This window comes from Molothrus aeneus, chromosome Z (genome assembly GCF_037042795.1).
Source record: "Molothrus aeneus isolate 106 chromosome Z, BPBGC_Maene_1.0, whole genome shotgun sequence".
Lineage (NCBI taxonomy): Eukaryota > Metazoa > Chordata > Aves > Passeriformes > Icteridae > Molothrus > Molothrus aeneus.
Window position 1 is genome coordinate 57,640,578 of NC_089680.1, and position 14,963 is coordinate 57,655,540.

Sequence of the window (14,963 nt, forward strand, 5' to 3'; positions counted from 1 at the left end):
TACTTTTCATTGTCATTTGGGCTTTACAGACTTGTATATAACTGTTGCTACTATTAACAAAACACTTCCAAATTAATGTCCCATTATGAATGCCTCCTTGTTCTGTAGGCAGGCTGAATTCAAACAATTCTTGTAGAGCACTTAGTTATGGTAGCTTTTTTTCTTATTTTTCATTCTCCTTATTCTTATTTTTCATTTTTCCTTTTCATTCTCAAATAACCTTGAAACCAGACAACCAAACCAAAATACCGTGAAATATTTACAAAACCCTCCCTAAAGGAGGAAAAAAGCCTAAGATGGTTGCAGTTAATAAATGAGTGTTTTGAAAGTCAAAAAGCTATTAAAACATTGTCTTAACTCTTCTTTTTTTCCTACAAAGTCTGCATAGTTTTACTATAGTAGAATTCTAAAAGAATTCTTCACTCCAAGAACAGTTTTGGTCAGAGACCTGCTATTAACCTATAGTCTTCCAACTGTCTTACACTAAGAGTGGATGTAGAAGCACATACTTGTCAGGAAATAACACATGGAGCAAAAATTATTTGTCCTGGGCAACTCTTGCAAACAGCAATTTAATAATTTTTGAGTGTCAGATTTAAACTATTTCTCAGCTGATACACATGGTTGTATTCTTTATGCTGTAACTGAGAAAACACACATTCTTTTGTAAGTATTTTCATGCCACAAAATTGCTGGACTCTTCTCCCCTAGCTGACAACATAATGATCCAATTCTCTGCTTGCTTAGCCTAGAGGAGATGGAAGATGATGGGTGGGGAGGAGAGTTCTGGGAAGGGAAATCATGGGAAGTTCCAGGGAAGGAAGTAGTGGAAGTGGCAGAAGGAAGTGGTGGAAGGAAGGAAATAGCAGAAGGAAGTGGAGGGAGGAATGAAGGAAGGTGCGTGCTTACAGCTGCAGATGGGTAGGTGATGTGAAGGAAAAAGGAAAATGGAATTTATTTCCTATCTAGCAGGAAGATTTGTAGATTGGGTAAAATACCAAGTGACAAACCAATTGTGTAATTGAGATAATAGGAATAAAGCATTCTTTGAAGTTTGTGAGTTGTTTTTACAGGTGCTGTGTAAATAGGTTGTGTTTCATTCACTGTTACCCCTTCAAATTTTGTTTATATAAATTTCCAAAATACATACTCTGCTTCATGTTTTGAATTGATTGAAGCAGGTTTTTTCATTTATATATTTCCTCTGTTGTCAGAGAACATGGAAAAAAACCATTTTCTCATGTAAACCACAAATTTACAAGCAAAAGGAGTCCTGCCAGTGAAATGAAAATCTACAAGCAAAAACAAAGTTCAAATTAAATAATCTTAATTTTTCAAAACTAAAACAGAAATGTAGGGGGAGGGAAAGTGGAAATCACAGAAGTTGCTTTTTTGATTGTTCTCTTTAAAGTTTGTTCGTGTTTCTACTTTCTTCCCTATAATCAATTTGCCTCCCTCCATTACTCATCCTGGTGAACCTCTGTGTTGAGTTCAAGGTATAACATCCATGCAGGACTGTGAGAGGTGTAGGAAAAACAGAGCTTATATTTTTTTATCACCATGGTGGAAAATGTAGCAGACTCTTGAGAAACAATTAAAGAATTGTATACATTGGAGATGATTAAAATTGTGATCAATAACAATGAATTAGCATCTCTTTTTTACTTAGGATCTCTGATTGATACCTATTGAGATTGACAAAGAGGTTATACAAAAACCTAACTTACACCAGCAGCACAGTCAATTCCAATGTCTTCCAATTTTTTGCTCTTTCAATAATAATATTGCCCAAGATGGAATTCCATATGTTGCATGCTGAGGTTTAGGAGCTGATAAACATTGAACGATGCTAAGCACTGGAGTGCACACATTGACATGCAAAGCCATTTATGACAGCTTGCTTCTTTTAAATAAAATCAACATGGAAAGTTGAAATATTGCCATATTGACAGTGTCTAAGTAAACTCTTCTATGTTACTGTAAGAAAACAAAAGTGTAAAGAATCAAATGGTGGGAAACATGGTTAAATTGCAGTTATCTGCTGTTTAAACATGACATTGTCATCTGTCTTGAGACTCACTACAATTTTTTTAATATGGAAAAGCAGATTCAAGTCTTACCTTATTTATGTTTAGGTTGAAAGAAGTTCCATTTTTCTCAGCATTTTACTATGCATATTGCACAGGAACGTTTCCATGATATTAGGTAATTCAGTGTCAGATTAATTTGTAATTCCAAATGGAATAGTGAAGTTTGATCTGAATGCAACTATGACAATCACTGCTAAATATGTGTTGGATTATATTTTCCTGCATGATCTATGCAATCAATTCTCCAAATGTACTCTTCAAAGAGTACATCCAGAATGTCTCATCATTAAACATCTTCTTAGTGTTTGTTGTATTTCTCACTTCAAACTGCTGCATTTAGTTGTGAAATGGTCTCATGTAGGAGAGGAATTCTATTAACCCTTCAACCTGATGGTATGGAGATGAAAAAGCCAGTGAAAAGGGAAACATAAAAATGTACAGCTGTGGGCTGGCTCATATGGTAGAATGTAATTGAACAAAAGTAAGTTCTCTGGCTAAGTGATTGCATATTGGTTACTATTGCTGACATAACTTTCACCCTCCTAGGATGTTCCAGGTCCATATGCATTTCTCTTTTTTCTTTCTGTTAAGTAAAGCGGGACTAATTTTGTCTTCAAGTATGTGATACACCTAATGGTCAAATTTTATGGTTTTTGCCTTTTTGCTTTGTATTGTGCTATATTCGTTACATATATGAAACCAGATTTACATATTTTATTAATTATTCACAAGCAGGCAGGATTAAATGAGTTCCCATGTACAATGCTCTTGAGAGACTATGTGTCACAGGTGCACTCCAGTCCTTGATTTTGTCTCTTCTAAAGTGGAAACGAGACTCAGCAGCCCTTTAGCCAGCTGGTTCTGATGATTCCCTGTTCAGATGATTCCTTGTTCAGTGCTGTGTTGGCATTATTGCAAGCGTTTAGAGGTCAGGGAAAAGATTCTGAATTAATGGAGAGTAGGATAGCTGTCCATGGGCAGATTTTCCACTTTTCTGTGTGGTTACCTGGAATTTGTCTGATATCAACACTGCCTTACATGGAAATGTAGCTGGACCTGCAGCTAAATGCACCAACTGATAACCCCACTCTTAATTTAGGCAAAGAAGCACTGAAAAGCTAAGCTGCTTTGCTACACTCTGAAATGATCACTGAGCAGTTCAGCTCTGCCCTGAGTGTGAAGAAGCAATGCCACAGATATCTTGGATTGAACTATTGCCATCACACAGATTTAAGCTCTCTTACTCTATGAAGTAAATTCCCAGCTCTCAAAGCTGTGATAAACATAGTATGGTTGCATTGAGAGCCATTCAGGAATGGGAGGTGGAGCTTCCTTTGTTCCTGAGTGACTGATTATAAGAGGCCTCTGGGGAGCGTGGTGAACAGGAACAGACAAACAGGTCACAGCATGGTCACGGCAGTTTGCGTGGCAGTTTGCACAGGCAGGGCAAGCAGGTAGTGTTGTAGATCTTCTTGCTAGTTAGGTGTGCTGTGTGTTGTTTGAGGTGTTTCTGTTGGCTGCTTGATTTCTGGCTTTCTCCTAGTAATGGTTTTAACACAGTCAACAACTGTGGCTGGTACAAGTGTTTGTGACCAAGCCCTCCAAAAAGGATGTGTCTGTACAGACCTGTTACTTCCTGGAGTGTTTGAGCTTATCCATGGTTTCAGGGGTGTTGTGGAGCAGGCTTACCTATGGTGTGAACAGGTGAACAATGTCCTTTCACTGGTAGCTGAGCTTAGGGAGGAAGTTGAAAGATTAACGTGTATCAGGGAAAGTGAAAGGGAAATAGACTGGTGGAGTTCAGCCCTTACATCTTTAAGGGAGGCCCACCAAGAGTCAGAGGACTCATATGCCTCTCACTCTCAGGCAATAGAATGGTACCTGGTAGATGAAGGGGAGTGGAAATGGGTCCCTGCTTGGGCAGGTAATAATAAAAATTCCTCCCAACCCCCATCCCCTAGCCAGGTGCCACTTTGGAATAGGTATGAGGCACTGGATCTAGAGAGCCAGAAGATGTAGAAGAAAATTATCTGTCCAGTGAATCTCCCAGTTATGACTCATCTGTAAGACGGATCACCACCTCTAACATCAAGAACAAAAGAAGGGTAATCATGGTGAGTGATTCCCTTCAGAGGGGAACTGAGGGCCCCATATGTTGACCGGACCCATCCCACAGGGAGGTCTGCTGGGATGGGTATAAAATATCTGGTCTGGGACCTAGGTATAAAATATCACTGAGAGACTTCTTAGGCTGATTCAGTCCTCTGATTATTACCCACTGCTGATACTACAGACTGGCGGTGATGAGATTGAAAAGAGTAATATCAAGGCGATTAAAAGGGACTTTAGGGCATTGAGTCAAGTGGCCAATAGGACAGGGGCACAGGTAGTGTTCTGCTCAGTCCCTTTGGTGGCAGAGAAAAATTATGAAAGAAATAGGAGAACTCACATCATTAACAAGTGTCTTAAGGGTTGGTGTCATTGGCAAAATTTTGTATTCTTTGATCATGGGGCAACTTTTATGGCATTTACTCTACTGGAACCATATGGGATACATCTCTCTGTTAAGAGCAGAAGGTTTTTAGCTCATGAACCGGCAGACCTTGTTGAGAGGGCTTTAAACTAGGTTTGAAGGAGGAAGGGGATGCATCTGGGCTGTCTGGAAACAGGCCCAAGGGTGATAAGACTGAGTTAGGAGAGAAATCAGTAGCCCAGCTGAGGTGCATGTATACCAATGCATGCAGCATGGGTAACAAGAAGAACTGGAGGCCATGGTGCAACAGCAGAGCTGTGATGTAGTCTCCATCACAGAAAAATGGTGGGATGACTCACATAGTTGAAGCATTGCACTGGATGGCTACAAGCTCTTCAGAAGAGACAGGAAAGGGAGAAGAGGTGGAGGGGTGGTCTTTTATATTAAGGAGGCTTTTGATGCTATAAGTATTGCAACTTACGGAGTTGAATGCCTATGGGTAAGAATTAAGGATTAAGGGGAAGGCCAACAAGGCTAATACCCTACTAGAGTCTGTTATCATCCACCCAACCAGGAAGAAGAGGTGGACAACTTATTCTACAAGCAACTAGATACTGTTTCAGGATCATCAGCCCTTATTTTCATAGGTGACTTCAACATAGCACACATCTGCTGGGAACTTAATACAGGGGAAAAGAGGCAGTCTAGGAAATTTTTAGGGTGTAGGGAGGACAACTTTTTGTTGCAGCTGGTGGGTGAGCCCATGAGGGGAGGGACTATGTTAGACCTGCTGTTTTCAAATAGAGATGGGCTAGTGGGAGATGTTGTGGTTGGAGGCTGCTTGGGGCAGAGTGATCATGAAATTATAGAGTTCTCGATATTTGGTGAAATGAGGAGGAATACTAATAAGACTTTTACACTGGACTTCCAGAGGGCAGACTTTGGCCTATCTAGGAGACTTATTCAGAGTTCCTTGGGATGCAGCCCTTAAAAGCAAAGGAGTTCAGGAAAGGGGGGCAAGCTTCAAAACAGAGATCTTGAGGGCACAGGAGCAGGTCGTCCCTGTGTGTCGAAAGATGAGTTGATGAGGTAAACGGCCAGCTTAGATAGGCAAGGAGATTTTGAAGGAATTTAAGAATAAAATGGAGGAGGGCCAGGTCTCTCAGGAAGTATTTAAGGGGGCTGCTAGAGCATGTAGGAAAAAAATTAGGGTGGCCAAAGCTTAGTTTGAACTTAAAATGGTGATTTCTGTAAAGGACAATAAAAAATGCTTTTACAAATATATTAATGGTAAAAGGAAGGGTGAGACCAACCTTTGTTCTTTACTGGATGAGGGATGGAACTTAGTAACTGCAGATGAGGAGAAGGCAGAAGTGCTTAACACCTTCTTTGCCTCATTCTTTAGTGGGAAGACAGCTTGTCCTCAGGACAACTGTCCTGAGGTTGGCTGATGGTGCCAGGGAACAGAATGGTACCCCCATTATCCAAGAAGAGGCAGTCAGAGAACTTCTGAGATGCTTGGATATTCATAAATATATGGGACCAGATGGGATCCATCCCAGAGTGATGAGAGAGTTGGCAGATGAGCTTGCAAAGCCTCTCCATCATTTACCAACAGTCTTGGCTCATTGGTGAGGTTCCAGATGGAAGCTGGCCAGTGTGACACCCATTCACAAAAAGGGTGGGAAGGAGGATTCTAGTAATTACAGACCGGTCAGCCTGACCTCAGTACCTGGCAAGATAATGGAGCAATTTATAGTGAGTGTCATTATGCAGTACCTACAAGATGGCCAGGGTATCAGACCCAGTCAGCATGGGTTTAGGAAGGGTAGGTGGTGTTTGACCAGCCTGGTCTCCTTTTATGACCAGGTGACCCACCTGGTGTATGCTGGAAAGGCTGTGGATGTTATCTGTTTGGACTTCAGCAAGGCCTTTGACACTGTCTCCCACAGCACACTCCTGGAAAAGCTGGCAGCCCATGGCTTCAACAGGAGCACTCTTTGCTGGGTTAGGAACTGGCTGGATGGCCAGGCTCAAAGAGTGGTGGTGAAAGGTGCTGCATGCAGCTGGGGCCTGTCACCGGTGGTGTCCCTCAGGGGTCTGTGCTGGGGCCAGTTCTAGTCAATATTTTTATTGATGACATGGATGAGCGTATTGAGTCTTTTATTAGTAAATTTGCAGATGACAATAAGCTGGGAGAATGTGTTGATCTGTTGGAAGGTAGGATGGCTCTGCAGAGAGACCTGGAACACTTGGATAGATGGGCAAAGTCTAACAAGATGAAGTTTAATAAGTCCAAGTGCCAAGTCCTGCATTTTGGCCACAATAACCCCCTGCAATGTTATAGGCTGGGGACGGTGTGGCTGGACAGTGGCCAGGCAGAAAGGGACCTGGGGGTACTGGTTGATAGCTGGCTGAATGTGAGCCAGCAGTGTGCCCTGATGGCCAAGAAGGCCAAAGGCATCCCGGCCTGTATCAGGAATAGTGTGGCCAGCAGGAGCAGGGAGGTCATTCTCCCACTGAACTCGGCGCTGGTGAGGCCCACACCTTAAATACAATATTTTAACTTTTCTATTGCTATAGGATGGTGCTGCACAGACTCTTAGACTTTAACCATCAGCATAATACCCAGATGAAAAGAGATCAAGGTCAAAAAGAGAAGCCTAAGAGGTTTAGAAATGGGAATTTAAAATAATTTAAATATTCTAACCAGAAATCCATGAACTCTTTATTTTATTAGAAAATTTGGAAAAACATACACATTACGTACATCAAAAGTTAAGTTGTATTGGTGGAAGAAGTGTTCTCACCAGACAGAAGAACACAAAAGTATTCTGAGTAGACATGAAAATGATCAGGAGCTGTGTTACGCACACAAGACCAATCTCAAAACTCCATTTTATAATCATTTCAAGCAATATCAACAAAGATTTTGTCTGCAAAGGATCTACAGGATTTCTAAAAGATTATACTTGTTCTGGATACAAAGTGAATGGGGTCAACTAATGAGGTGATTAAAAGACGGTTTATTGCAAAATCAGACTCCACTCATATAACTCTACAGAAACTTACTGCTGCATCTTCTACTTTTTACTAACTCTTTAACAAGTTCTATTGCTAGACTTTAAAATTTTCTACTATCTTGCTTAACATATTTATTCTCTTACATGAGGCATATTTCTACTTGCTTAAAACATATTTCTGCTTAAACTACAAATCTTTATTCTTACTTCATGTCTGTTTCACTTTTCTATTCTAAAGCTTCAAGCCTTCTCCAAGGTCCTAGGTCAAACACTGTATCCACCACCATCTCTGAGCTTGTATGTTTGAGACCTTGGGAGGTTTCTGTGCTTGTATTTCCCACAATTGACTATCAAAATAAATATAGTAATGCACAGCTCTGGGCATATCTGGTGGACTTGTCTGTTTGTGATAGCCTGCTCTACTATTTCAAGAGCAACTTTTGCCTCTGTGGCTAATTTTCTGGGAGAATTTAGATCAGGATCACCTCTTAGGATATTAAATGAGGGTGCTAATTGTGAGATGCTCAATCCTATATAGGGTCTGAGCCAATTTATGGTACCCAAAAGGTTTTTGCACATTGTTTAAAGTTTGAATTTTTGTTAAGACTTGTTGAATTGTTTGTGGCTGTATGGTCTGATCCATTATTTTGAGTCCAGGGTGGTTGCTGCTGCACTTTTCCCCATGCTACTCGCAGCCCAAATGTTCTTAATGCTTGCATCAGGCTTGGCTGAATCTGTGAAAGCTCTTTTTGGTTGGGGTTGCTATCAAGATGTCATCCATGTAATGGTAACAGTATGCCCCTGGAAATTGTTCTCTTACTGATGATAATGCTTGAGCAATGTACCATTGACTAATTGGTGGGGCTCAGTGGCATACGTGGCTCCACTGTTTGATGCAGCTTCGCCGCAGCTAGGTGCAACATCACAGCAGCTTGGCTCAGCTGGTGGCAATGTGTCCCAGCACAGGCCAGCGGTGCAGCTTCACGTGGCTGCAGGACATTCCTTGGGCGATGTGTGCTGGCACGGGGCAGAGGCAGGGCTTCATAAGGCTGTCTCACCCATCCTCCTCTCCTGCACACCCAGTGCACTGTCCACACCTCCTGCTGCCCCACCCAGTGCCCTGTCCTCACCACTTGCTTCGGCAGGCGGTACCTGTGGCATCGCCTCCCCCATCCTCATGTCACATGGTCTTTACTACCTAATAATTCCAGAATGTGCCTCCTGGTCTTTATTACATTAATGGAGGTCTCATCGTGATCTAAGACAGTTTTAGCTGCCTGTTTTTAGACAATTAAATTCAAACACTTTATCCCATCACTTTCAAGTAGCATAATTAATACATTCAAATTATTTAAAAACTCCTACATCCTAATTGTCTTCGTCATATCCTTATCTGTTTGCACCAGATGGTTCTGTAAAACCATCAGACCAATTAAAAACATAAAAAAACCCTTAAATTTTTTCTTGTATCTGTCCCTGCAAAATATAATCTTAGTATAACAAAAATATCTGTTGAAGAAAAGAAAAAATTACTCATGAATTTAAAAATTGCTTTTCTTGAAATTCTGCACATTACATGATCAAAACAAGAATATGAACAGAAATTTTGGAAAAAACTAAATTAAAATTGCACATCTTTTACGTTTAAGGGTTTGAAAAAGGAAAAATACAATTCTGAACTTAAATGAAGTTCCTTTTAGTCTTTATGAGACTTCTTGAAAAACTGAAACCTAGTTTTTTTTCTTTGCTTAGGTTTGACTTTTTAAATGTGATACTTACATGGATAGCTTGCATCTTTGAAAATGGATCATTAATTATATATAACGTATTCCGTTCATTCCACAAAAAGGTATAAACTGAAAAATCACCAGTTCACATTTTTTCTGGTTAATAAGAGATTATATAGTTCTAGATCTGCAACTGCATAACTGCAAGTATTAAGCCAAGTTTAAAAATTCTTTGTTATTTTCTTGCCATGTAAATGTTACAGATGTGCATACAACAAGCAGCTAAATTAACTTCTAGACACTGGTAAAAAATTTTGTTCTCGTCCCTTACCTTTTGAGTACATAACATCAGCTGAGGTGTTTGTCTAATGGGTTGTTATCAAACAAAATCTTATGCACATGCCAACACATTTAGCACACTGTGTTTATTAACTATATTTTTCAGTGAGTAGCAAATGCTCACACTGAACCTTGTCATTAGGATATGTCTAAAAAAAACTTTCTTAAATTGCCCTAACATAGTTTATAGGAGAGAGAAATTCCTATATTTACTGTTTCCACGCTTTGTTATCGCTCCAATCACTATCAGGAATACAAGTACTGACTTCCTCAATCCTTCTAGTAAAAAGGAACAATATTGATAGGAATAGGCATATATATAAGTCAATGTGTGTTGCCCTGGTTTTTTTTAAGATTTTCTAAGCCTTCTGATGTTTACATTATTGTAATGAACTTTCTCACACACTTTATGTAAATAACTTATTGGTTTGCATTCTTTTATGGAGGAGGAGAAATTTGATGGACTGTTGGTTTGTCCAGTGTCATTGGAGATGTGGCACTGTCATCCTCCAATCCACTGTCACTTTTGGAAATCTATAAATGTTGGAGTCAGAAATTAAAAGTTCTCTTTTTTACCTTGGGAGAGCTGCATGTCCGTGTCGTGTTATTTTGTGTCCTATAGCGACAAATATGCAGCTCAGAGCTCAGAGGTGGGTATAATTGGAAAAATTTGGGTTTTTTACTATGAGAAGGTCTATTCAGCACCTGGTCTATTGACATCTCACAGGATGTCTCAGAACGGAAAAAGGTCTCTTGCACAGGAGGTAGCGAGGCTCATTGACAGTGCTTTTAACTAGCTTGGCAGGAGAAAAGGGACAAAACCATACTCACCCGTGAAGAGCAATGGGTTGCTGTGTCAAAATTTGAGGAAATTAGGGCACTAATGGGATCCCCTAATCTGCTCTAAGAGGTCTTGGCTACAATGTACTACATGTGAAATGTTTCTGTTCTGGCTACTGAATCCCTCTGAGTGCCACTGAGGGAACCCCGGCCAGCCCAGAGAGGGCAGTAAACAGCGGGCGGGGAGTGGGGGGGCACTCTTCCGTGCCCCGGGGGTACAGAAGGCAGCTAGGCCGATCGCCTGAAGAACGGCGGAAGATGAAGGAGCCGACTCTTAGCCAAAGTTAATCCAAAGTTTATTTCAGGAGCTCTGGGAGCCCCTACAACCTTAGGGGCTTCCTGCTGAGAGCCCCGGGGAGAGGTGCCAAGGTTACATTTAAAGGGAGGTGGAAACCTAAAGTAGGTTACATTTACTGACCAATAAGAAAGCTTAAGGTATGGATACCGGGGGAATGGACATTTAGGACAGTGTATGGGGTAATACTTGGGGTTGACCCCTAGCCTATAGCTAATCACTCGATGTCCTGGACCGAAAGTTCTAGGTGGAGGGGATGGGATGCTGAGTGACTGACAGAGAGCCAGGGTGGGGATTTGGGGATGATCTCAGCAAAGGAAAGGGATTACACAGGTAGAGGGAGAGGATACAATCTGGGGTAAACCATTTGGGGAAAATAAAGGGATACAAACACAAAACCATTATAAAACATAAAAAAACACTACAACATTTTCTACAATAATGCACAGAGCACGAGGAACACACAAGAGGAGTTCAAGGCTTTTGCTGTGTCCCAGAGATTTGACATCACTGGCATAAGTGATGGAATGAGTCATGTGACTGGAGTGCCCTGTTGGAGAGTTCCAGGCTGTGCAGGAGGGATAGGCAGGGCTGTATGTAACAGAAGGGTTAGAATGTATGGAGTTCACAATTGGCAGTGCAGTTGAGGGCCTCGGAGTTAGAACCAAGGGACAAACAAATAATATGGATGTCCCTGTAAGAGTCTACTATAGACATCCTGGCCAGGACAATGATGCCAAGGAATTATTCTATGAGAAAGTTATGGACAGTTCCAAGTCAACTGCCCTTGTCCTCATGGAGAACTTCAACTTGACAGAAATTAACTGAGAGCATCATACAAGTGGTACAAACCAGGACAGAAGATTCCTAACACACCTGGATGACAACTTTAAGGAATAGATCCTAAGGGAGACAACTTGCAAAGATGCCGTCCTTGATCTTCTTCCTGTCAAAGGATCTTGTGAGCTAAGTGGAGATTGGCCACAGCACCCATGAAGTGGTCAAGTTTAAAATCTCTTGAGAGGAAGAAAAGTGCCAGCTAAACTTTAACCCTGGACATGAGGGAAGCAGACTTGAGGCTGCTCAGGAACTAGTGAGTAAAGTACCCTGGGAAAATATTTTTGCAGTGCTGCTCTCTTTTTAAACATTGCCTCTTAAGGGCAGAGCAGCAGGAAATTCCAAAATATCAGATGTCAAGCAGATGAGGTAGAAGACTGATTTGACTGAACAGGAATCTTCTTTTGCAGATTGGCAAACCCAGAATGTCTATACCCAGTGGAAGCAAGGTCAGGATGTCACTGAAAACTATGCAATAAACTCTCTGATAGAAAGTTGATACTTCTTTATTAGCAGTGCTAGAGGCATGTGGAATTCTCCTGATATCATGGATGCTCAGTAACCTAAAAGACCAGGCTATATTCCTGAAACTAATACACATTTATCGAAATTCCAGAATATCCATATGCATATATGTTGATTTTTTTCTATGGACTTGTTTGGGTTTGGTTCCAGATATTCTGATGAATCTTTTCTCCTTGAAAATATTTCAAATATGTTGTCAAGTCATAATGTACTTCCCTTACCATTCTTTGATGACACATTTCTGTTCTCAAAACTAAGATGTCAGCCAGTATATATGAAACTGATAGAATTACACAGAGAAAAATTAGCCTACAACAAGACTTAATAGTCACAGATGCAGGGAGCTAACATAAAGCCACATTAATCTCTGGCATTTTTACCAAGTACTGTATGGTACAGAACTAACAATGAATATAGGGATCATACACTATTGTGCTAAAGTTTAAAGGGTTTTCCAACATCTCCCCTCACTGCTGTGTAGACTTCTTCTTACAGAAATATAAGCTGTTCAGTAACAAGGTGATTTAAGAAGAATACAAAAATACTGATGCCACTGTACAGAGAAGATTCATATGGCCAAATTGGAGTGGAACTTAGCCAATACTGTGGGGGACAATAAACAGAGGTTTTTTTTCAATTGTGTCAATTACAGAAGGCAATGCAAAAATAATATTGATCCACTTCAGGATGAGGATGGTCACCTCACACACAGAGACAAGGCAGAGGTGTTTAATTTATTCTTCAACATAGTTGATAAACCAGGAGGGTCTCAGTGCCTGAGCTGGAGTACCATGAATATTAACATGGGAAAGCGCTGAATTCTGCACCTAGGATGGGGCAACCCTGGTTGTGTGTATATTCCAGGGAATGAGAGGCGGGAAAACAGCATTGTGGATAGGGATCTGGCAGTCCTGGTTGATGGCAAGATAAATATGAGTCAGCAGTGCCCTGGCAGCTAGGAGGGTCAACCATGTATTGGGGTGCAATCAGGCCCAGCACTGTCAGCCAGGCAAGGGAGGGCATTGCTCTCCTGCTCTGCACTGGATGGCCTCCAATGCTGGGAACAGTTTTGGACACTGCAGTATAAGAAAGACATTAAGCTATTAGAGAGTATCCAAAGGTGGGACATGATGAAGGGTCTAGAAGGCAAGCCGAATGAGGAGCTTTTCAGAACAAGGGGGAACCTCCTTGGGGTCTTCAACAACTTCATGGGAGGAAACGGAAGGGCAGGTCCTGATCTCTGCAATCTCTTGACCAGTGACAGGACTCAACAAAATGGCATGAAGCTGAGTCAGGAAGGTTTCAGTTGGATATTACTAAAAGGTTTTTCACCTAGTGGGTGGTTGGGCACTGGAACAGGATTCTCAGGAAAGTAGTCACATCAGCAAGCCTATGAAATTCAAGAAGTGTTCTGACAATCCTCTCAGGCCCATGGTGTGATTCTTTCAGTGTTCTGTGCAGGCCTAGGAATTGAACTTGATGATCCTGAAGGGTTTCTTCAAACTCAACCTACTCTATGAATCTATCATTTTTATCTATGAAACACGTTAGTGGCTGGCATCCTGTGAGGAAACAAGCAGTTAAAAATATTTGATGAGAACTGTAGGCCATACCTACATGTTTTCCATAATTTCCATATCATTTTCTGAACTAGTCAAAACACATTGCAACACATCACAAATCAAAAAGGAAGGTTTGTTATCCACTTGGTTTTTTGTCACTCACACTAGCTATCTCACTTTTAGACAATACAAAGAAAATTTACAGTATTTTATGTAACTTTTCCCTATTCCTATATTTTTATAGAATTCCTAAAACTGCTATATCTTTTTGTGTCTGTATGAATGGAAATAAGTTGAAAATAAAGATTTCATCTTAATTTATTCTTAAAATACATTTCATTTTCAAAAATTAGCTTTGAAGTATCACTTTTAAATTTTAGTTAGTGACTTTTTCACTCTCTTCTAATTTACTGCCTGCTTTCTGCTGGTGGGTTTCCTGCATTTCAATCTATTCTTGAAAAAATATATTTACAAACTATCATTTACTGTCATTGTGCAAGCACACCAGAGATATCTGATTTCAGATGCATAAATATAGCTGAAAGAATGATCAAATCTTGCAGAAGTTGCTAAACAATTAGGTATTTTTTAGAAAAAAATCAATAGCATGCACAAAAGAATTCTGGGCAATTTATTCATGACATAACAGATCTTCAAATATCCCAGCTCAGCTGTAGGAAACAAACCTCCAAAATGCTAATCATGGAGTCGCAGAATAGTTTGGGTTGAAACAAACTTGAAACATCATTTGGTTCCACCCCCATTGCCATGGGCAGGGACAACCATCCTCAAGACCGTGTTGCTCAAAGCACCCTCAAACCTCCCCTTGAACATTTCCAGATGTTCCGCGCATTAGAACTGCACAATATGCCAAAAACCAAAAAGATAACCATGTCTCTTAAAGGGAAAACAAAACCAGGAAAGCAGATGTCAATATAGCCATTTCTTGGAAACCTGCTGCTTCTTTAGTTAACAAATTTTCTGTTTCAGATGTCTTATCCACAACTTGAAAAGTAATCCTATCATCTTTTTTTACCTAGAATCTCAAACTCACTGCACCCAAACCACAAATTTTCTCAGATTAGATGAAAACATATCCAGAAGCTAATTCTCCAAGGGTTGATGATCTCCATGGCCAGAAGAAATAGTTATTTCTGGCCATTCCTGAATGTTTTAAATCATCTCTGCATGCAGAGCCAGGAAATCCAAAATGATATATGAGCTCAGAAGATTAATCTGCCTTTTACACAGT